At 30.6% G+C, this 25713-nt stretch overlaps 1 protein-coding gene across 3 annotated transcripts in view; it reads right to left on the bottom strand.

Moving 5' to 3' along the window:
• The window catches only part of stet (stem cell tumor), a 118280-nt gene that overhangs the window by 18428 nt on the left and 74139 nt on the right, over positions 1-25713 (bottom strand). The window contains exon 1 of one of the 3 annotated variants that reach the window (XM_065504456.1): positions 20709-20934. The exons of 1 other annotated variant lie outside the window; for it this stretch is intronic. The gene's annotated coding sequence lies outside the window, so the exon portion shown is untranslated. Of the gene's footprint in view, positions 1-20704; positions 20935-25713 lie in introns of those variants that run through there. One more of the 3 variants, XM_065504455.1, reaches the window with a different exon arrangement.

Below are 25713 nucleotides of genomic sequence, written 5' to 3' on the forward strand. Positions count from 1 at the left end.
AAGTATGCAGTACAAATTTAGATATTTTATTTGCAAATAAATGAAAACAGGCCGGTGTATGTGAGTTGGAGAAACTTAAAGAACTAACATTAGTAAATGCTACCGGGCGAAGCCGTTCGTGCCAACTAGTAATTTTTTTTTTTCATCATTTATTTATTGTATCTTCATTATTTAATGAACTAACAATAAGTGGTTCAAATCTTATATCTAATATTATTATTTAATTAGTCCAGCCAGTGCCGGACGAACAAATTTTGTGTTCATGGTTGTTTTGGTTAAATTGGCATTCTTCCTTCTAGATTAGGTCTGCTGTGTCCCTCCTTCTTAATCGAGTGTGGCCACGGTTATCTAATATGTTGCGGGCCAGCGGGTTTGGGTGAACTTCAAGTTTTTTTAAATATTTTTGTACGTTTTTCGAGATTTCAGTTTTTACAATGGGCACGTTTAGATCTTTGTGTATATTCGCGTTTTTGATATACCAGGGGGCAACTGTGATCATTCTTAGAAACTTGTTTTGGCGTCTTTGGATCTTTTCTACATTTGACGCTGAGGCCGTGCCCCATAACTGTATGCCATAACACCATATCGGTTTTATGATCATGTTATAAAGTAGAAGTTTACAATCTAAACTAAGCGTGGAGTTTCTGCCAATAAGCCAATTAATTTGAATTGATTTCAATTTCATTTGAGTCAACTTTGCATCTATATGAGTTTTCCATGTAAGGCGACGATCGAGATGTATTCCGAGGTATTTCACTTCCGATTGTTGAATTATTGTTTGGTTATTGATATGAATAGGGGGGCATGATTCTCTACGCAATGTAAATGTAATGTGTGTACATTTTTGCTCGTTGACTTTAATTTTCCATTGTTTTAACCATTTTTCTAATTCAAATATGTGGTTTTGTAAGTAACGAGACGCTTCTTGAGGGTTTTCATGAATGCTTAGAATAGCAGTATCATCAGCAAATGTTGATGTATGAGTGCGATTGTTAGTTGGCATATCAGACGAATACATCAAATATAAAAAAGGTCCCAGGATACTGCCTTGGGGGACTCCAGCTTCAATGGGTTGTGCAGTACTTAAAAAGTTTCCCTCTTTAACCTTAAATGTTCGACCAGTTAAATAGCTTTCCAACAGCTTATGTGTGTTTGCCGGTAAATTTTGACTCAATTTGTATATTAATCCAGCATGCCATACCTTATCAAACGCTTGAGAGATGTCAATGAAGAGTGCAGAACAGGGTCAACTAGTAATAAATACAATTTAATATCGTACCGTAAGCGTAAAAAAACTATAAAAACTAAAAAAATTAATAGAAAATACATATATTTTCGGTTTCTATAAACAATTTGATAATAGCAAAAGAAACAATCAGAGTCAAATTCATTTCATACTACATGCTAATTGGGAGCTTAGTTTTCGCCGCAATCTTAGCCTAAAACAATTAAGTTTTTTCAGTCGTGGTTTTCACTCTCGTGGAATTGCACATATGTTAGGTTAGGTTCCATGGGTAGCCACTCTTCAAGCAGCTCACTTGGGTCCATTCAAAACTGATCCCATTGTGCTGGGTATTAATTATACATCCATTGTCTCCAGGCTAAACCAACCAGATTCTCTGATGAAAGAGTAGATTCGTCTAAGACTCAACCTTGATAGCTCATCTAAGCATGATAGGAATGGTAATCCGAGGATGCGTTCCCTCAGGTTTATCAGTTATCAGGCATTGGCATAATAAGTGGGACACCGTCTCCTCCTCTTCGTCGTTATGACAGCTCCTACAGTAGTCATTGTACCGTAGGCTCAATCTCCTAGCATGTGTCCCAATTATACAGTGTCCTGTAATGAAGGAAACAATTAGCCTTATTTGCTCACGACGAAATTCCATAAGTAGATTCGTTTTGCTGGCATCATATACGGGCCAAGTAGACCTCGTTATAACACAGGAAGACTCATTGGTCCACCTGCTTTGTGCAGATTCATATAGTATCTGCTGGACAGCCATCTTGCAATTAACAAGGGAAATACCAGACAAGGGTTCGATCTCCTCATCATTCATCATCGCACCCCTTTTGGCCCATATATTTATTTGACTCCTATCTAGAAGGTTGCTCTATTGTATTTTTTCGTATCATGACTTTCTAAAGTGCAACACAAAAATAAATATTTCAAAATTACTACACTCTAGATTACTTAGATTACATGGGATGTAAGATGCAAGATTACATGGGAAGTAAATATACTTAAGTATAAATAAAATATACTGTACGAGAATTATACCACCACAATTTGCATAAAACCAAATGTGATAAAACGTATCACTTAAAAAACCGCGGTACAAAATAAACCTTTAAAGTGACTACACTTTAGATTACTTAGAGACAATTAAGCGACAATTGAATTCATGGGATGTAACAGAAAGACAATAAACTGTATGAGAATTATATAAACACAATTTGTATAAAACCGTTTGTACGATTTACTCACAAAAAAGTGTAGTGCAAAATAAATATTTAAAGTGACTACACTCTAGATTACTTAGAGACGCTTATGTGACAATTGTATTCACGCTAGTTTACATGCTATTTCAGAATAATACATTTATCGATGCATTTTATTCTTATCAAATATGTGAATACACATTTTGAAATAACACTTCTTGCCAAAACACTCTTTAAAGCTTTATAATAATATATATAACATTATGAATTGTTGTTTGCAATGCATTGTTGCATGTTGTTTGCATAGAAAACGAATGTTTTTGTTGTTTATTTTTATGGAAAATTAGAGAAACAATTTAAACAAATATTTTACATTTTGAAGAATCTGTTTGCAGAATCGTTTTCTTATTATTCGAATTAACTATAAAAAGGGGCATTTTTAATTAAAAACCAGGTGCAATAAATATAAATATTATATAACTTTGTGGTGTAACTTTTGATGATCGGATAACATTAATTCTTAAGTTTCAAAATTGGTTTACATGGGAAACAAATTTACTAAAATTTCGTAATATTTTTTTAATATTTGTAACTTTTCATAAATAACTTAGGGCCTGGGTCACTAAATGCGAACGAACATTTTCTTTCTTAATTTATATTGAAAACAATAAAAAAAAATTCAAATTTATTTGTTGTTTTCAATATAAAATACGAAAGAAAATGTTCGTTCGCATTTAGTGAACCAGGCCCTTCATAACTAAACTTGCATTAAAATGTAATTTTGAAACAAGTATTTTATACCAATGCTAAAAACTGGTTTCAGGACAATGGTGTCACAGTAATGGAATGGACTGTCCAGTCGCCCAATCAAAACCCAATCAATGATGAAAAAATAAAATTTGTTTATAAGCTCGCATTATTTTAAGTGCGAAAAGAAATAAATATTGATTAATTTCTATGGAATTGAAGCTATGTATATGTACAGTAGAAGACAAAACTGTTCACGATTAGATGAAATTTTAGTTTACAGATTATTTCTTGCACATAACAACTGCTCCGATAACATTTTCCTTTTGTAAAATGTTAAGCACTCTATTTACTATTATCGGGTATCTCACTCTGAAACTAATGGAACTTTTATACGTTTTTTGAATCACAGCTGAACGAAGTTACGTGTGAACAGTATTGTCCCCCAATAGATTTTGTGAAAAATTATATTAAATTCTGATATTAAAAGCAAGAAATTAAGTAAATAATCTCTTTAATTTCTTTATTACAAAAAAAACCAGGGACCGTAAATAACGGTTATCCAGAAAATTTTAAATCAAAAAATCACTATGTTAGAGTCAACGGAGACATATAAAAATCACTATGTTAGAGTCAACGGAGACATATACACTTATATACCAATAGATTCGAATTGACGTGCTCTTTCAGAATCTATGGTGATATTAAAAAAATGATCCCAACTCCAAAGTTAACAGTTATTTTTCAACGTAAAAATAAAAGTTCGCGTGAAACTCTTAAAAAAAGAGTTTTAAATATCCGTCATAAATAAAAGTCTTTTGAGGAATTTTATTTTTTCCGTCAGAAAAAAAATCATTTAAGGACTTATATTTTTTTCCGTCATAAAATAAAAGTCATTTGAGGACTTTTATTTTTTCCGTCAGAAAATAAAACTCATTTTTTTCTTTTCTTCTTTTTTCAGTCTCTTTTTTATTGAGTTTGTAGTTATTTATTTGTTAAATTTAACGAACATAATTTTTTCCAAATTTTCTGCAGAAAGATTTGAACGCATGTCACTCAAAACCAATTTAAGAGCAGAGAATTATTTAAACGTTTTAGACTCCAAGAAACGCATAAAAACATGCGTTTTTAAATTGTTATTGTTTTATCTCTTATCTCTTTATGCAGTTAGAATTGAGTTTTATTTAGCTGGTTATGATAAATAAAGAGATACGATGAATCAAAAACAATTTAATAATAGGAATCAATCAATAACAAATTAAAAACCCACATGTTTTTATTTTAATGACGATTTATTTAATTGCAATGCAAGGTGCTTACAAATTGTAATGATCTGACCAACGACAAGCTATTTAAAAAATAAAAGTCCTCAAATGAGTTTTTTTCTGACGGAAAAAATAAAAGTCTTCAAAAGACTTTTATTTATGACGGATATTTAAAACTTTTTTTTTAACACTTTCATCGGAACTTTTATTTTTACGTTGAAAAATAACAGTTTTAGATGGATTTTTATTTTTAGAGTCACAAAATAACGGTTATAAAATAACTTTTTTGATATCCCTTATAACCGTTACGGTCCCTGAAAAAAACAGAAAATAAAGCACTTTAATAACTTTTCAGTTCTTTATAATGTGTAAAGCTATACATTTTTTTGGAGCAAAACACCCTAGAAGATTAATTGCGAAAAATACAAAGTTTCTATCGGACTTATCAATAAGATAAAAAAACAAAATAATTTATCAGTCCTACGAAATTATGGTGGTCGTCCACCAAAGTTATTTATCGAAAAGTATATATTTTCGGCCTATTTAGCACAAGTTTTTGGGAATAATAGGTTTTCTAGAAAAAGTAATTCATAACTATAATTTGTTTCTTCTAAATTTTAAAATTGTAAATGATGATATTGTCAGAATAAATCTAGAGGCTACAAAACCCAAATCGCTTGGATCTAATAGAGCTAGAATTTTCAATGCTGCAAACTAAAAAAAAATTGGAAAATAATTATTGAGTTTGGCATTAAATTAAATAGTCAAAAATACTAAAAACACAAAAGCTCATGCTATTCCAAAATAACTTCTCCAACTAGGGTTGCCAGCCGGGCTGGACTTGGCTGGATTGTCCAGCTTTTTTATGCCTGTCCAGTTTCAAGCTAAAATTGAATTTGTCCAGCTAAATAGAATTTTTCGACAATAATATCCATAAATGAATTTGAATATGACTATTTATTTTATTTAATACAGAAAACATTATTAACTAATAATATTATAATTGTTCAATATGACGAACTCATTGTTAAGATATACGTTCTTTTTTTTAAGAGACGTAAAGAGAAGAAGCAATTAATTGCCTATATATTAATTGTGTTATTTTCTTTGGAATGGGATATATTGTAGAAGGAAAGATGGTGAAATGAGGAGAAAAGCTTTTATTTGACAGATGATTGTTAACAAATTTGTTATTTAATATGTATTACAAAATTATTGTTTAAACAAGTAAGAATGTATGGTCGTTCAAGCCCAGCCATATAACACCCTACACAAATTAAATATGCAGAAACATTTTTTCTTTAAAAATTTCAATAATTTATTTTCGTAAATGATTTTCAGAAGAGTCTTTGTGTAGGAGCTAATTATAATTAATGCTGATTAATTATAAACCCATCGCCAAGAAATTAGTTCGTGTGATTTATGTCTACATTATTATTTCTGTAGAATTTTATATTTATACAAAAATTTTCTAGAGATTAATTGCGAATTTTCGGAAGCGGGCCTTATATGGGATATATAGGACTTATTTGGAGCGACATTTGTGTAGATACCTATATAAATTAAACATTTATTACCGCTAAAGTCCAATTTCGGGAGGACATTTGTATGAGGGCTAGGTAAAATGATCAATAGACTTCGCCCTTGGGCCGAAAAAATTACAGGTACCAAATTTTAATGCAATATCAAAATTGCGACCTGTACTTTGATTTACATGGACAGCCAGCCAATCGAACGGACGGACATCGTTTAATCGACTCAGAAAGTGATTCTGAGACATATTTTTTCTATCTAAAAAATCGCTTGTTGGTGCTTTTGTAATTAAAAAATTAATTGTATTGACGAATATGGTAATTAATATAACAATTGATTTGTCGTATTTTTTTTGCAGTCACTTTTGCTCCATAGTGTTTAATGTTTGTTAATTAATTTTTCGAAGCTGCCTTATATAAGAGCTATGGTCAATTATAGACACATTTTCACAAAATTTAACAGTGCGATTTTTATTCATAATGATATGTAAATGTATATGGCAAAAATTACCATGAGAAAGGCTTAGAAGGGAGTTGAAATGATCTTACTAAATTATGTTTGAAGTTTTACTAACAGAGACAAAAGGAAAATTTTCACAGATACATTCATACTTATTGAACTTTAACCGCAGTATAATCAGGAGGTTATTAAATAAGAATTGAACCACATAGGTGCGGCACTCCAAGAGGTGAAATAACTAAAATATTTATGGAATTTGCAAATTTAAATGTCAGTTTCGAGGAAAAATTCTTTAGTAGTCAAAATGATAAATGATAAAATGAATTTTGGATGGGTACACATAATACAATTAATGAGTTTAGTAACCCAGAGAATCCGTAATGAAGCCTTAGTGGGAAGTCTGAAATAATTTTGTAATATGAAAAAATGTTTTTTATGGAAAATTGTACTGAGGAAAAACGTAAATTTCACTCTCTGTTTGTTTGCGGGAATAACTCTGTCAGTAGTCTACATTTCTTATATGATGTATTTGAAATTTATGCAATTCCCTTGCCAAATAGTCGCGGCGCACCTGTGCATCTTGTACCAACACCACCGACCTAAATGTCGTGAATGCATGTGAATTTTCGTACATGTGGGTACGAGTATTTGTTTTATTATTTTTTGTCTTTAATTTTATTTAAGTCTTTTGTGGTAAGGTCAACAATAAAATTGTGCAACTTTTTATGTGTTTGGTTTTTTTCTCTCCTGTTTTGTTTTTTAATTGTTGTAATTTTCACAAGGGTTTAAAGAGAATGAATGAAAAAAAAACAAATAGGAATTAATTCTTAAAAAAAATAATAATAATTTATGCTTTATGCTGCGTAATAAACATTTATGTATAAAATACACTTTTTTATGCTTTGGCATCAACATTGTTTTAGTTGTTGGGGTTTGCTTTTGACCCCTGGCAGAAACAGTTTAATTTAATTCCACAATTAAATTACACAAAGATCTAACAAATTGAAATGACATCTGATTAAATGTTTAAGTCATCCAACAGTGTGGGAGTTTAGGAATTTTACACAAGACAATTCTTAATGGGAAATGCATGTTCACGAACAGACTATTTGTTGCTGCAAGAAATTTAAAATATCTTCTTGTCGTGTTTAATGTTTACTTTCTTATTAGTTGACGGCAAGTGTTTAATCTGAGATAAATATAAATTACGAAATCACAATGAATTAAACATTTTAAATATGAAATATTTTTTGACACTACAACTGACTTTTGACAAAACAACTTTAAGTGGAATTTTCAAATATTTCAGGAGAGCGTAAAAACTGAATTGATCGATAATTATTTTCTTATTTGTCCTTAAAGAATTTCGGAAGGTTTTCGTATCAAAAAGTCTGAGTACTGAGCTAACAGGACTGCTTTGCTAGCGGTTGTGTTGGGAGCTCTTTTGAAAATGCTTTCTATTTATTGCCTTTAGAAACATTATGTGGACTATTCCTTCTACCTGAACCAGGTTTTCTATCAACGGACCATAGTTCTCCTGATACTGTTTAAAACACTGGAATCAGTTTAGCGGCAGACCTTTTCATGTTTGGCCAATTTTTGTAGGACCAAGTTTGGTTTTGTTGAAAATATTTAATAATTTTAGTACGCACTTTTTTCTCGTCACTCATTTTAATCAGATTAACAACAAATAAACATAATTGACATTAAACATGATAACTGACATTCTTTACAACGGTAACTTGAGCAAAAAAAAAACAAATAATGCTTGGGTAAAAAGTTTAAATGAAAAACGTGTGTTAAGGTTTTTTCTCAGTATATCAAATGAGGATACGTATGTTATGCATGTGATGTCGCGATACTGATTAGATTTTATGTCAAAATGGATAAATGTAAACCCAGAAAAAACGGAAATTTGTATTGCGTGTGAGAGATGGTTTCTGCGGTTCGTATGGGTACCATACGAATTGAAGCCGGGAGACCTTGAATCACGATTTTGCATGTCCGAAATTATTCTTGAACGCTATATAATAAAATCATTTTTACACCGAATGGCAAAATAAAAGCTAAACATTTGAAAAAAATCCACAAATCCCGAGAAAAATCCAAATTATAAAGGCATTGTTTTTCAAAACAATAAAATTAATGAATAAAGACAGATAAACAAGAGTACTATTCGATTAGAGAGAGCACATTGAAACCAGTGTAGAAAAGCATATAGAATATGGCCTTTCTGCAGATGAGCGTTTGGCTAGAAATTAGGGTTCCTAAACGGGAAAAATTTCCCGGGAATTCCCGGGAATATTTTTTTGTTAATTTTCGGGAAATGTTTGTCGGGAATTTTCGGGAATTTCTTCATAAGTTTTCATCTAAAAGTTACAATATTCAGATACGTTTCGATGGCCAAATTTGTTGCGAATTGAATAATTATATTATATCCATAGATTTTTTCGGTTCTAGCAACAGATAGTCTGTTGGCTAAGAAGTATTACTGTTGAAATAAGCGAATTTTTTGTTCACTCAACTCAAGCCACAGCAGAAAAATTTGGTTGTTAAGAATGAAACAAATTTAAAGTTTTTTGTTCTTAAAGAAATTATTAAGATGCCTAACATAACAACTTTTAGGGATATTCAATGATTATTATTCATATTTAGAGAAAATAATAACAATAATAGTGGTTCAAATTTGTTTATCTACAATCAGATTTAATAATTTCTCTAACTACGCATGTTTTAGAGATTTAAATTCTTATGTTTTTTAATTAAACAAAGAATATATTAATTTTATATTGATTAAAACTACTAGAAACCCTTATAAAGGCTGGACCAACATCGTACAACCAAATATAGTTATTTTATACTTCATTTAAAACCCTGGTGAAATTATAAATCAATTAATTTGAAAAAAATTTTCTGGTTTTTGGTTTAATTTAGTGTTAAAAAATTCCCGGGAATTCCCGGGAACGAAACGATTTTTTAATTTCCTCCCGGGAAAGAAAAAAGTCCGGGAAATTAGGAACCCTACTAGAAATGGGAAATAAACCTTTCAAATTTTTATAAGTTCTTACAAAAGCCCTTAGCGCCAAATTATCGTAAACGACATTTTCTAAATTTTTTGTATTGCAAAAACTAAAATTTTATGGACCGACTGATGTTTTAGCGTTCTCAGAATATCAAAATTGTTAATAACTTCAAAATTATAGGGGGAATTTTATCGTAAGCGACACACAGTGGTATAGAAATAAAAAAGGGGGAAATAAATCTGTAACTTCTAAATGGTTAGATTGGTTTGAATGAAATTTCACATGCGCAAAGAAGTGTTGTTGAGTTTAAGTTTTGAACGTGGACCTAATGGGACCACCAGGGGCGCGACCAAGGTTCCTCAAAGTAGGACACCTCGGGTATGTTACATTTTTACGATCCTATTTCTTCGTTTGTGTTCCGATTTAAAAATACACATATAGAGCACTACAAAAAACCTAGTCGTAGCTATCAATTATCTCTTATAGCTATGGAGATATTCGCATTTGAAAATTAAATTTTCAACATTTTTAACAACCCTAGTCCAGTTTTTTGATAACAGCGTATCCAAATATTTCCCGATTTTCTCCAGTTTTCCTTTATTGGACTAAAAACATATGTATGTGTCAAATCGAAAAAGAATTGTTTAAAAATAATGACAAAGTCCAGATTTTTCGCTAATTTTTTGGGAAAAAAATAACTTTTTTCCTTTTAAGTTATCGCAAAAAAAATTCTAAGAGGATGTATAAGGAATTTGTACTTTCTGAAACTTCCCATTTTTGGAATTTTTCAACACTTTTTTGGGAATTGCGGGATTGCTGTTAATAAATTTAAAAATTCGTTTTTATTTTTCCATTTTAAATAGAAAAATCTTAAAAACTGAAATTTCATTAAAAACTATTCATAAATAAAAATTTAATTTCAATTCGAAAAATTTGTATCTTTGCAAAAATTCAATAAAAACATTTTTTGTCATATTTTCCTATAAAGTATTCCATGAATTTTTAATTGTCAAAAGTTATAAATATTTTTGAAAAATAGACTAATAGCTTGAATGAAATTATATTATACATATCGCATCATAACATTTTTAATTCTATGTATAAATTTCAAAATAATCAAAAATAATAATCCTGTAAAATTTGTGTTTTGTCGCTTACGATAAGGGCTGGATATTATGGTCACTGTAATACAGAAAAATTACATGCTTTATCCCCATTAACAATTAAAACTTAAGTTGAAGTTAATACTTACAGTAGGTCTCAATTTAAAAAAAAACTCAGAAATTAACCCAAAATAAATGTGGCTTAATTTGACTTAAAATTGTGGTATGAAAAAAACTTAAAAATTGTTCAACATTTTTGATATTAAGAATTGTACATGGTGCAAACTACTGGTTAATACTGATGTTTAGCATTTTATATTTAATAAAAAACCTAAGTTTGAAAATGTAAAAACTTAAAATTATCAACAATTTAAAGTCCTACACTGATTTAAAATAGACAATTAAATATATAATTCTTGTAACGACATCTAAGAAAAAGAGCAGGAAAGTACGAATTAATGCTAATTAAAACAAGAAGAAAATAAAAATATATAAAAACGAATTAAAGTTTTGTGACATTACAGCAATTAGTTATGAGCTGACCAGACGGCAAACAGTGAACTATGAATTACAAATAGACAACTAAACTTTAAGCTAAATAAATAAAAAAAAACGTAGAGCAAAAATACGAAATCTACAAGATAAATTGCTGTTTCCTGTCGCTGGTTTGTCTATTTTTTTTTTATCTCGTCCAAAATTTGTATTCATTTCCATGGCAACCTCGGGCACATTCAAGATGATGATTTTATTTTGTCGTTATTTTAAATCTCTCTTTTTATGTTTTTATTATATAGTTGCTACTGGCAATTTACAACATCTACAGACTTATTATATAGTTCACAGACAATGTTCCTTCCTTCCCTCCTGCACTACCTCCCTTAGATATTCATGCAACAGAATCCAATGTAATTAGTTGTCGGCGACAATAATAAATAAATCTTACGTTTAAATTATTCCCGTTTAATGTCAACGAACAAAAAAAATCTGGCTAATTAGGAAACCGTAAATGGTTTGTATATTATTTATAGTTAAACTGTGTATTAGATATTATCATTAGAATACACTTTTTATATGAATGGAAATTATATCTACATATGTATGTATATACAATTATTTTTTAAAATTATTACTAAGTGTGAAATAAGTTTATTTTGTGGAAAGTTGGATTTAAAAAAAATTGCAAATCTATCTAACAAATCGCAAAATGTGGTAATAAATAAGAATCTTCTAAACCACTGGTAGGAGGATATAGGCTTTAAGAAAATTAAATTTGTGACCACCCAGTTAGAATACAAGGTGAGATACCGGGTGTCAAAGTTTACCACATCGGGTTAGCAAAACTTTGTACAACTTGTCACATCTACTTATAAACACAGATTCCAATGAATAAAACTTTGTTGTAAAGCAAATGGGAAAGTAAAGAAATTCAAATTTATTTCAGTAGTTTAAAAGATATATATTTTTTTTTTTTAACGTTTTATTGATTTATTGAATCTGTCTATTTTGACCTTACAATAAGTATTTAAATCTTATAACTAAAATTAAAACTATTTGCTCTTCAGCAAGAGAGCCATTATGGTAAACTGTCACTCATCTTAGCGGGGTGGTAGATCTGCTCTACGGAGCCTGGATCGGGTTTGGGTCTGCACAAGTTGTCTTGCAAGCGTATTGGGATGGTTTCGCAGCTTCACAATATATTTCTCACGGACTTTCTCGAACTCTTCCTTTACCAATGTCACTTCTAAGTCTCTGTGGATGTTTTCATTTCTTATGTACCATGGTGCTCCCGTCATGGTCCTAAGAATTTTAGATTGGGCCCTCTGTATAAGATCAATACTGGTGTTGCTAGCCATTCCCCATAATTGAATTCCATATGTCCAAATTGGTTTTAAAACGTTCTTATACATGATGACTTTATATTCAAGGCTTAATTTTGATTGGTCACTGATTAACCAATGAAAGCTAGAGGCTTTTAACTTCATGTGAAGTCTCTTGGTTTCTATGTGTCGGCGCCAAGTAAGCCGCCTATCTAGATGAATACCAAGGTAGGTGACATAATCAGACTGCGGTATATTAACGTTGTTGAGTGTGACAGGTGGGCAATTTCCTCTCCTTAGAGCGAACGTAACATGTTTACTTTTCAGCTCATTTACCTTTATTCGCCAGTTTTTCAACCATGACTCCACACGTACGAGGTAATTCTGTAGTTGACTAGATGCCATGAGTGGGTTTTCGTCTGAGCTAATAATGGCGGTATCATCAGCAAATGTTGAAATTGTTAGTTTATCGCACGTAGGGAGGTCGGAGGTGTAAATCAAATATAGCGTAGGTCCTAGTACACTTCCCTGTGGAACGCCAGCTCCAATCTTGCATTCTCTCGTCACATAATCATTGTACTTAACTCTGAAAAGTCTATTCGATAAATAAGACTCCAGCAATTTATGAGTACATAGTGGTAGTAAACATTTGATTTTATGTATTAGACCCTTATGCCATACCTTGTCAAAAGCCTGAGCAACGTCTAAAAAGATGGCAGAACAATATTTCTTTAATTCAAAAGATTTTCGAATCTCTCCAGTTAAACGATTGACCTGTTCAATGGTGCCATGATGTTCACGGAAACCAAATTGGTGTACTGGGATAATGTTTCCATCATTCAAAAAAGGTATTATCTTTTCCTGGAATATTTTTTCGAATAACTTCGACAAACAAGGGAGTAGGCTAATAGGTCTATAAGAAGATGGCAGGGTTAAATCTTTACCCGGTTTAGGTATCATTATTATTTGAGAAATTTTCCAATTTTTTGGATAAATTCCTAGTTTCAAGATCGCATTAAACAATATAGATAGCACAATTATTGCCACATTTGGTAGGTTCTTAATCATTGATGGCGTTATTAAATCATATCCCGGTGATTTTTTCAAGTCTAATTTATTTTTAATTACTCTATTAACATCCTCAGGACTAATATCGAATTGGGCTGCATTAGCCATTGTTGAAGCTGGCAGTTCTTCTAGTTCAAACTCATTTGCCGTGGAGTTGGGTTGAAATACTTCACTTAAATGTTCAGCAAATACTGAGGCTTTTTCTATAGCACTTCGTGCCCAGGTTCCGTCAGCTTTTCTTAAAGCGCTTTGTGCCTCTACCGGTGGCTTAATGGTTCTCGTTGCCTTCCAAAGAGAGAAATTTGTGTATTTTGTACTCGTCATACTTTTAATATAATTTTCGTTTATGCGATCCTCTTCTAAATGATGGGCTCTTTTCAATTTTTGTACTGCTGCGGACAGCCTCTGCTTTGCAGCAGGTGATCTATTATGTTGCCATTCTCTTCTGAGTCTTCTCTTTTCGAGAAGAAGTCTTTCAATATCCGAACTTGAAATAGGCGTATTAGTTTTTGGAGGGATCTGGCACCTAGAGTGTTCCAGAGCCGAAACAATCAATGACGTGAAGTCATTAACGGTCCTATCTATGTCTTCCTCACACTGTAAATTAGGATTTGTGTGGATATGACTGCTGATATATTTCCTATATTTTAGCCAATTTGTCTTAAAATACAAAGAGTCCTTAGGAAATCTTGGGGTGTTGGGTCTCTCACAATAATTAATAATTACAGGAGAGTGGTCAGAAGATAGATCATAGGATATTTCTGTGGATATTGCATTCCGAATAATATTTCTGCATATGGCGAAGTCTATTAGATCAGGAATTTTTCTAGGATCAGTTGGCCAATAAGTTGGGTGTCCAGGAGACACAAAATCTAAGCAATTTTTGCGATCAACTAGAGCTTTATACAGCTGTCTACCTCTGGGATTTACCAATCGCGAACCCCAATATGTATGTTTGGCATTGTAGTCTCCACATGCCAGAAACCGATCTCCTAGTGTTATAAAGAATTCTTCAAATTTTTCCTTGGTCATCGAAAAACGTGGTGGGCAATATATATAGCTCAGAGTTAGGTCTCCAGCTGGGTATTCAAGGCGAATAGATGTTGCTTGCATATAATCCTTTGAAAACGCTTCTAGGGCATAGTGTCTCAATCGGTTTCTAATTATGATACCGGTACCGCCATGTACCTTACCATCCGGATGGTTTGTGTAATAAAATGAGTATCCTGATATATTAAAGTTATATCTATTTGTAAGATGTGTCTCCGAAATTAACATCACATCGATGCTTTTATTTAACATAAAATGGGAAATTTCCGATTTGTGCTGGTTTAAACCATTTGCATTCCAGAAACATATCTTCAAAAAATTCATTTTCTTGTTAATAGAATTTGAATCATTTGGTTCTGTGCTCTCAGAAGCTCTTGTATTGTGTTTTGCATGGATGACATGAAGTTAGTCATATTTTGATTAAGAGAGGAAATATTCTCAGTAAGTGTTTGCATAAGGTTTTCCAACCCTCCCATATTTTGGGGGACTTTTGGCTTTTGATAACCTGTTTTTAAAATACTGGCGTATGAGCTGGCTCCAGCATTAATTGTAGCTCCCTGGCCATTTTCCTGTGATACTGGATGAGCCGCATTTATTTTATCATTTGAAAAATCTACTCCAGAGCTTAGTGGTCTAGATGTAGATACCGAATTTGTAGGTGTTGATTCAACTATTTCACCTCTCAACAGCTTTTGCCTCTCTCTTAATCTTTTTAGTAACTCCTTGTAGACCGGGCATCCGCGATAATTAGCGGAATGATATTTGAATTAAATCAAGTATTGAAATCAAAAATATGTATTTTCGTAATTTTAAATTATTTACTGAATAGCTGTAACGATATTTAGAGGTAACAGTTCTACGATTATATCGGTAACGGTAATTGCAGTTATTTTGGTAAATCTAGATAAGCGGTAACGGTAATTGAGCTGATAGGGTATTTTAGTGTTAACGGTAGCTTAGCGGCAACGGTATGCAACTTTGTTATAAAAAATGTTGCGATCCGATTACAAATATTAAAGACTAGTTGACCGCCCCGGCTTCGACCGGTAGCATTTACTAATGTTAATTCGTCAAGTTTCTCCAACCCTGTCTGTTCTTATTTATTTGCAAATAAAATATCTAAATTTGTACTGCATACTCTAGGGGCTTTTTTATTACAGTTGACTGGACTCAAAAAAGCCGGTTTTAGCCGTAATTTTTTTAATTTTTTTTTCTTTACAAACCATCTCCTGAAAATTTTGAATCGAATAAAAAAAAAAATTAGCCAAATCGCTCCAGCCGTTCTCACGTGATGACATTACATACATGGACCATTTAATTTTTATCTTATATATAAATAGGCCACACGTTTTTTTGTGGTACACTTTTAAGTATGTTATTGTCCACCAATATTGATGAAACATATATGGTTTTGAAGGTTATTTTCTCTAGATGTGCACAATATATATTTTTTCCAAAATTCTTTCTCTAAAAGTTAGCATAAAGAGTTTAAAAAGTGGTCGAATTTTGACCACCAGGCGATCCTAGTATATATAAATATGATAAAGATAGTATTTCAACTTCAGAGGCATATAACTCGGAAAATATAGACCAGCGACAAAAAAAATTATTTGTTTTCCAAAAACAATCTCTAGCATAAAATGTTGGTATCCACATAAAATTCAACAGAAATATGTTTCATATGGATATTTCAAATCACGCGACCTAATTTCATGGCGATTTTTATAGGATAATTGGTCATAGATCCTATAAAAAGCCAACAAAAATAAATTATTAAATAAACAAGTAAGAAAGTATGGTCGGTCAAGCTCGACCATATAATACCCTACACTAAGTAAAAGAGGAAAAACATTTTTCTTTTAAAATTTCAATAATTTATATTTTTGAGTGATTTTCGGAAATGCACCTTATATGGGGACTATGACCAATTATGGACCGATCACCATGAAATTAGGTCGTGTAATTTATGTCTATATGTTTATGTCTAAACTTTACTATGTTGAATTTTGTGAGTATACCAACATTTTTAAGCGATTTATGAACGTTAAAGTGATTTTCGGAAGCGGATCTATATGGGAGCTCTGACTAATTATGGACCGATCGTAACAAAATTTGGTGACATGAATTTTGTGTATATAAAACTAATTTGGAGCGGAACTTGTGGAGATACATATATAAATTAAACATGTATGACCGATAAAGTCCAATTTCGGGAGGACATTTATATGGGGGCTAGGTGAAATAGTGGACCGATTTCAGCCAGTTTCAATAGGCTTGGTCCTTTTGCCGAAAAAATAATATGTACCAAATTTGATCGGTACATATTATTAAGGTGGGTGTTAGACTAATATTTTTGGGCGTTACAAACATCTGCACAAACGCATAATACCCTCCCCACTATGGTGGTGTAGGATATAAAAACAACAGGCCATTAACGTGTCTCAGGCCACTAGAACAAGAAATGTAGGAACAAAATTAACATATTTTAATATATCCTATTTACTTGTATATGAGTTTTTATCTACCAAAACCAAAACAAAATATTTTTTTAACGGCAGTTTCAAAACTCCAACTTCAAATTTTTAAAAATTTTGTTAAACAAATTTCAGAATTATCATCACATGGGGATTTATTTACAACGTAATAGGGAATAAAAATGTGTAAAAAGTATGTCAATACCTCCTATAGGTTTTCCGTACCTGCGATATAAATTTTGAGATTTTCGAGAAAAAATAATTTTTTGGTCATATTTTGGAGAATGAACCCAATTTCCTTACTGTTATTAATTTTAAGTAAAATCTGTTCAGAATATTTCTGTTTTTGGTAACGTCACGCAGTCACATATTTTTGCTAATATGTTATTTAAATACGTATTTACTTAATTTTTACTTAAAATTAAGTTGTATTTAAATACAGTTTGAGTTTTTCAGTGCTACATAATAAAAGATAAAAGTATGGCAGCACTACTAAATATCAAAAAATTATCGATAGTTTTGCTTAAAACAGCTGTTCAACCAAAACAAAAATTGTTACATTTTGCCCAATAAGAAATGAAAGTTTATTAAACAATAAAATTATTGGTAGGAAAATGCACAAAAGAAGCTCCAATTGCCCCGCATCGGAATTGTAGTTTTTGCAAGACGCTTTTTTTTAGCAAAACGCTGCAGCGCGCTGCTGTTTGGTTTTTTTTCATTACAATAGAGTCGAAAAAAAAACTAAACAACAAAAGTCAGCTGTCAAAAACATATGGTAGTTTATGAAACTTAAATAGAATTTAAATGGCCAACGTTGGCCATTTAAGCATCATTTAAAAAAGCACTGAGAAACTCATTTTCGTATTTAAATAGAACTTAAATATAATTCATATTTAAATACGAAGTCAAAAACTGGCTCTTAAACACCTTAGGGTCAATTATTGCAATATTTTATCTGAATAAAGTGGTACTTAATCAGTGTTGCCGTTTTCGTTATTTATAACCAAAATTGGTTATTTTTTTTCCTGATGTGTAGATGTGTATTTATTTTTAATTTTGATTACTTTTTTCAAAACATTTTGTTATAGACAGATTTTTCAATATTTAAATATACGATCCTAAAGAGATCAACAATTGAAAAATTTATACGTTTTTTCATATATTGCATGCAAAATGTGTTACACCTAACTTTCTGTTAAGACAGTATGTTTTTGAATTTAAAAATTACATTTCCAAGTAATTTTTATTAAGCATTATATCGCCAGGTGATCTAAAATACCATAAAAAGATGGAGCAAAATTAAAAAAAAAAAAAATAAACCTAAATATCTCTTCAACTATTAGAGATAACCTAACATATAGGCGTAGATCTTCTTAAACACTATTTATATTTAAAATTTCAGCTCATTCGGATCATAAATGGATCTTTGGCAATTTTTTTAAAAAATTGAGACCCGAGCTGACCAACTTTGACCAAACATTAGCATTTTTAGCTATTAAGAACTTATTTTCATAATATTCTAAATGTTGAAATCTTGACATACAATTTATCTTGAATGTATTAAAAAAATTAAATTTCAAACTTCTGTTCATATTTTTTAAAAAAAAAAGTTAAAAACATGACGTCTGTAATAACCCAGCAAAAACTTTGATTACCTAGTAAGCCAGCAAGTATAATTGGAGCAAAGCGATAACTACTTATTATTTGACTGAAACACTACTTACCGTTGTTCGAGATTTTTAAAAAATTCAGGGGTCAAGCTTACAAATGTACTTACAATCAGTTGAGAAATAAGTAGTAAATTCACAACAAGAATATGTAGCTAAAAAAAAAACACAAAAAATATTGCGTTGTGTGGGAATCGTACAGTCACATTATTTGCTTGTGTTTGATAGTCAAGCTGCTAACTCACTGCTTATTTTATTGTAAGTTAACAATAGTTTTAACATCAACATATAAATGAATATGATATGAACAAAAAAATTAATGGCTTTGACAGGTGGCGAACCACTAACCTCCCGTTTTCCAGTCAAACACACTAGATAGCTGTGCTAAATGCAAAAGTTCATTACCAGCCTGCATAAAAATAAGTACTTATTCTAGTAAATAAAATAATGTGCTGGGTAACCACCACTCCTTACAAAAGAAGGCATGAAATAACTAGTGGTCATTACAAAAATTCACAAATTTTTTCCTGGGAATCCTTTTTTTTTGGTTACTTTTTTAGCATTTTTGTTATTTTTGTAATCAAACATGGTTACAAATATTATAAGGTTGTGGCAACACTGTACTTAATTACTTCCAAAAATATAAAAAAAAAACTTCTTACAAATTTGACTTTTTCATTATTTTTTTAACATTTTGTCGTACAAATGTCACGTCACGCCATAATGGAAATGCCCATATGTAGCATCACTGAATTAGGGTCTATAGTTAAAACCAGGGCACACTTAGAAAGGTGACTGCGATGAAACAGCTGATTATTTTTTTATTCAGTTTGAATTGTCAATTCACTTGTGGTTGTTGTGGCGAAAAATACAACTAACCCAAAAGCAAAAACAACAACAGGCAACTTTGACAGTTCACCTACTTTTTAACAAAAACAAAGTACCTGTTGTTTTTGTATTGTTGTAGTGATGCAGTCACCTTTCTAAGTGTGCCCTGGTTAAAACCAAGGCATATTTAAGCAGGTGGCAGCGTAACGCCAGCTGACTATTTTTTGCTCTACTCATGTTTTGTCTTGTGAAATGTCAAAAACTTGTTTACAAGCATTTTTAAATTTGTTATAAGATTAAAAAGATTATTTTATGTATATTTAAAAAAGTTTAGTATTTATATGCAAAAAATATTTAAAAGTGGTAAAAAAAAACTATTTCATTTATAAAAGTGCGTTTTGTGAATTTTTTTTGACACGGTTTTACACAAACAAAAATTACTATTGTTCTTGTATTGTTATAAATGTCTTAGTTTAGGTGACAGCGTAACCTTGTTAATACATCTTTGTTAAAACAAAATGTATACTTGTCGACTTTTTTCGAGCTTTCAAACGATCGACTTCTTGATAATTTATGAACATTCGACTTTTTTATTTGATTATTTTCGACTTTTTTCGATATCTTGTTTCTGCATTTATTGATACACATTTTATAATGTTTAGCAATAAAAATTAAATTTATCAAGACGATAATGTATAAAATAATTTAATTTTTGTTTATAATAGTAAGATTTAAATTTATAAAATAGTAAACTAATTCGGCATGTTTATTATTTTGCAATTAAATTTGTCTAAAAACTTTTAGTTTTTATAGAAAAATTTTGTGTAGAAAGATCAATATTCTATAAACATTTATTTATTTATTTTGCAATACACTAGAAAAAATGCAAGTGTACTAAATTGTTTTAGTATTAAATATTTTTAAAAAATCAAAAACTCGACTATATTCGACTTTTATCTACTATTAGAATTTTGAGATGACTTAATCGATTGTTTGACTTTTTCCGACCAAAAAGTCGAACAAGCAACTTATATAACCCTACACTAAATATTACTTTATACCGTACATGGCAACACTTCTCACTCAACTCTTTTTCATAGTAAAAAAAACAACAACAAAAACATTGTAACGGTAAATATTTCATTCAACAAGAAAATTGCCAAATAAAAACAACAACAACACACCAAATGAAGTTAAACAAAAATCAATGAATAGAAAAAATACTCACTCACACATCATTAATGAAAAAGAAACCGATACGACCAACGATTATTCAATTAATTTTTCACGTGAATGTAAGAAAACAGTTTGATATAAAGAAAAGGATTGACACAAACAACAACAACAAACTCGCGAAATTTAATTGCGATGAATGAAGGAGACGGATAAAATTCTACAATAGGAATGGAATAGAAAATAAAGAAGAAAACACACACAAAACAGACCGAACGTACTTTCACAGCTGATGAGCGCGATAAACTAAAAACAATTTGAATTTCTTTTTCAACACGGCTGCAAATTCAAGTACTTTTTACATATTTGTGTGTGGGACGAAGGGGTTAAAATGGGTAGAATTCAAATAGACAGTGATATACTACGTAATTATAGGACAGTGGTGTTTAAGTGTTTTACATCCAGTAAAACCTTTTTAATATAAATTTCATTGCGTTAATTGAACTTCATTGTTAAAAGGTGATTACTATTCCAATTAAAATATCACTTTAAAATGTGATTTAGGGTTAATTTAATTAATGCTTATTAGTATCTGCCCTAGAACACTTTTAGGGAAGTTGTTTTATGCCTACAATGAAATATATCGGACACCCAGTTAAAAAGTGACACAACTCAAAATTAATTTTTCGGGTTATATAAACCCGAAAAATGAATTTTGAGCTTAAACTATGCACAATACACTTGTTTATCTATACAAAAAATATCAGTGCATTCTGCTGCTGTTAACTGTTGCTAAAAAAAAACTAATGTCTTTCATTATGTTTCAATTTTCGATTTCTGAAAAATTAAAATTTTGGGTTGTGTCACTTTTGAACTGGGTGTGCGATATGTACGTATATCTAACGCCTCTAAACCCCTGTCTATACCTGATAAATTTGTATCATGATAAACTTCAAAATGGTTGTCAAGTTAAAAAATTATTAGGTACAGTCTCCATTTATTAGTATTATTGCTTCGTTATGACAAAATTGTCTTGACAACAAACGTTATAATAAATATTTGTCAAGTATAGGCAGGGGGTAATATACGGTTGTCATATTCTTACAAAGTTGTCAGAAAATGTTCAATAAATGGTTAACACCCATATGTTTCAACATAAATTCTCATGGTTGTGTTAACCATTTTCTGAGCATGTTCCTGACAATCTGACAACCGTGTGTACGTAACTTAACACAGCCCAAACGCCTGAAGCTAGAGGCATGAGATTTTGACTGTAGATCTCCCGCAATATCCAGTAACCAAGGTATTTTTGGAAATTCGCATGTATGATTGTTAAAAAGGATAATTTGGTTACTAAAATAACTTTTTTTAACCACGTGTTTATTCTAATAATAAACCTTAATACATTTCTATAACTTGTGACATGTTTTTCAATCGAAAAAAAATTAAAAATTCTTGCCGTTATAGTTAAATTTACCATTTTCTATTGCTTAAAGTTACCATTAACTATAACGGCAATTTGTAATAATGGCCCTAAGAGTCATTCCGGGTTTAACAAGAAGTTTAATTGTAAATTGTTTGAGTGAAACATTTCTCACTAGGGTTCTATAAGTCGATTGATTTTCATAAATTACAAAATGTCGAAAAGTCAACTTTTTGTTTCAACTAGTATGGAACCATATTTCTCACATACAATTTAGAAACGTGGTACATTGGTACTTTTTTGGAATTCGACTATTTGTTTCAAATATAGAACCCTAAGCAGCGTTGTCAACTTTAAAATTTCAAAAAGCTCCAAATTCATGAGAAAAACGCGTATTTCTCGTAAAAAATCACTAAGAAAATTAGTTTCCAATTTTCAAAGAAAATGTATATATGACACCTAAAATGCAAAAGACCCTATATAAAAAAAATTGTGAAGACGTGTGCCTTGATGCGCTGTACCAATATTCATTAAAAACTCAATTTTGAATTTTTTGGTTGTTAAGCCCTTGTCGTCAAATGTTCCAGGAAAAATTTAAGAATTTAAGTGCTAACAGATACAGTTTAGATTCTTGAATAGCAACCTTGGAACTAGTGATGTCACCATTACTTCTGGAACCATTTCAAGGAACATTGTTGTGATTCTATAATATTTATAATAAAGAGTTTTTAATGACCTAATTCTTAAACATTAGTTACTCACTACATCAATAACAAGGACACATACATATGTATATTAGCTTCGAAACAACTTCTTGGAACCGGTTCAAAAAAATGTTATAAAATAAAAATCAGTCAAAAATTAAATTAATTTATTTACTTCGAAATAGAAAAATGAATTAAAATAAACCACGAATGTACCGATAACAATAGTTGTAAAATATCGTCTTCAGAATATATTCACGTTTATCTTTTTTTTAATCTTTCAAGTATAACGATTTTTTTCACTTTGTTTTCTAATTATAATTATGTACATAGTTCAAGAACTCTTTTAAAGAAGTGGTATATGTTCTCTAAAACTAATTTTAGAGGTGACATACCAAATACAGAATTTTATTATTCATTCTAGTAACTGTTTCAAATTACATATGTTTCATATTAGGTCTGTTCATTTACTTTCCCAGTAAATACTTGCAACAAGAGAATAAATTCAAAATTTACAAAATTACTCTCTTAAATTCTCAAAAGTAGTAAAAAGTAAATGAACGATTTTCCAGTAACAATTGTTTTATAAGCTAGGTACTCTGTTCAAAATTCCGTGCGAAATGCTGTCAAACTACATATAAAATATTTGGAATGAAATATATGCGAAATAATTTCGCAAAAGCAGTACTCTGTTTTTATTGTGGAAAACATGTGAAATACATCTGGCAACCTTATTTTTCCACACGAAATAACATACGCAGCACATCTTTCGCACGAACAGCTAGCTGTCAAACAGCATGTACAATTTTTCGCATGAAAAAACCATAGTTTTTCGCAGATATGAACAGAGTACTAGGCTTAAAAATAAAAGTTCCGATGAAACTGTTAAAAAAAGAGTTTTAAATATCCGTCATAAATAAAAGTCTTTTTAGGACTTTTATTTTTTCCGTCAGAAAAAAAACTCTTTTGAGGACTTTTATTTTTTCCGTCATAAAATAAAAGTCATTTGAGGACTTTTATTTTTTCCGTCAGAAAATAAAACTCATTTTATGTAAATTGCTTGTCGTTGGTCAGATCATTACTTTTTGTAAGCACCTTGTATTGCAATTTAATAAATAATAAAGATATACGAAAAAACAAAAACAATTTAATAATAGGAATCAATTAATAACAAATTAAAAACACACATGTTTTTATTTTAATGACGATTTATTAAATTGCAATGCAAGGTGCTTACAAATAGTAATGATCTGACCAACGACAAGCAATTTACATAAAATGAGTTTTATTTTCTGACGGAAAAAATAAAAGTCCTCAAATGACTTTTATTTTATGACGGAAAAAATAAAAGTCCTCAAATGAGTTTTTTTTCTGACGGAAAAAATAAAAGTCCTCAAATGGGTTTTTTTTCTGACGGAAAAAATAAAAGTCCTTAAAAGACTTTTATTTATGACGGATATTTAAAACTCTTTTTTAACAGTTTCATCGGAACTTTTATTTTTACGTTGAAAAATAACAGTTTTAGATGGATTTTGATTTTTAAAGTCACAAAATAACGGTTATAAAATAACTTTTTTGATATCCCTTATAACCGTTACGGTCTCTGGAACAGAGTACTAGGCTATACACACAATTTTCTTATTTTATTCCTTTTAAAATGTATATATACTCACATTTTCTACAATTTTATTGAAAATTCTTTTTTTTTTTACATTCTTTCACCACAAAAATAAAATTGTAAATAAATAAACAATAACTCAAAACATATGAAATATAAGATGCTAACTATTACGAGTTCAAAATAGAACTTGTAATAGTTTGCAACGAGAGAACATTCTCTAAAATTTGATTTTTTCTCTACTTGCAAGTATTTGGAGTTAATGAACGCTTTTCCAGTAACAATTGTTACTAACTAGTAACAACTTTTAGTTATTGAACATAGCTATTATTATTCCAAGAAAATTGATTTAAAACTAACATTTCGCTAATATCTGAAATGTTATTTCCGATTTTTCTTTTGTAGGTATTTAACCAAAATCATTCTTTAATTTCCAAATAAAAACAAACACATCATTTACTTCCGTATTTAGGAAAATTCTCTGGAATTGAATTGTTGATTTCTAACAAAGGAACGAAAATAATTTGTATTGCCAACAATTAAACACCCAACACGAAATGTGTTTTTCAATTCTCCAAATGATCGTTTTTGTTTCCATAATTGTTGCCATAATTGATCTGTGATTGATCAATGAATGAATTTCGGCAATTATCAAATGAACTCAACAAACAATTAGAGTTCAGGCAGGGATCAAACGTCAAGACCGCATTAGACTTTAAATTGCAATTGTTGCAGAGATGAGCAAATTTACCGCACACATTCAACTCAAGCGTGCAAGGATTTGGCTTGGCCCTTTTCTGTTGCCAAAACTCAATACAAATTAAAGGTTAGAGACAAAATAAAACAAAAAGACAGTAAATTATCGAGCAAATTACCAGACTTCTTCTAACAGTGGTGGTTGAAATCAGAAAAGAAATCAAATGTCCTTCCGTCAGTCTGTTTGTTTATCATTGTTTATGTCACGCACATTCATACTCTTATTTGTTTTAATTTCCTTTAATTATTTCAACAAAAACAAATTCCAACTAAACTCCATTAAAGGCCAAAATTTAGTAGTACATAAAACAAACAAAAATCACCTTAATTTTATATTCTGGGTGATAATGTAGTTTTTGTGTTTTATTTTTACATTGTCAACGTGTTTTTTCTTTATTGGCCCGTACTAAATACAAGGTTTGTTGTAGAATTTTCATTATGGTCTAAAATAGTGTAAATGAAAATCCTTTGTTACTTATATTGTCTGTTTTTTATTTGTTTCGTTAAATGCAAAACACGCAAACATCACAACATGACGTCATTTCGGGTGATTATGCCGCCGT

Source organism: Calliphora vicina, chromosome 3, assembly GCF_958450345.1.
Source record: "Calliphora vicina chromosome 3, idCalVici1.1, whole genome shotgun sequence".
NCBI lineage: Eukaryota > Metazoa > Arthropoda > Insecta > Diptera > Calliphoridae > Calliphora > Calliphora vicina.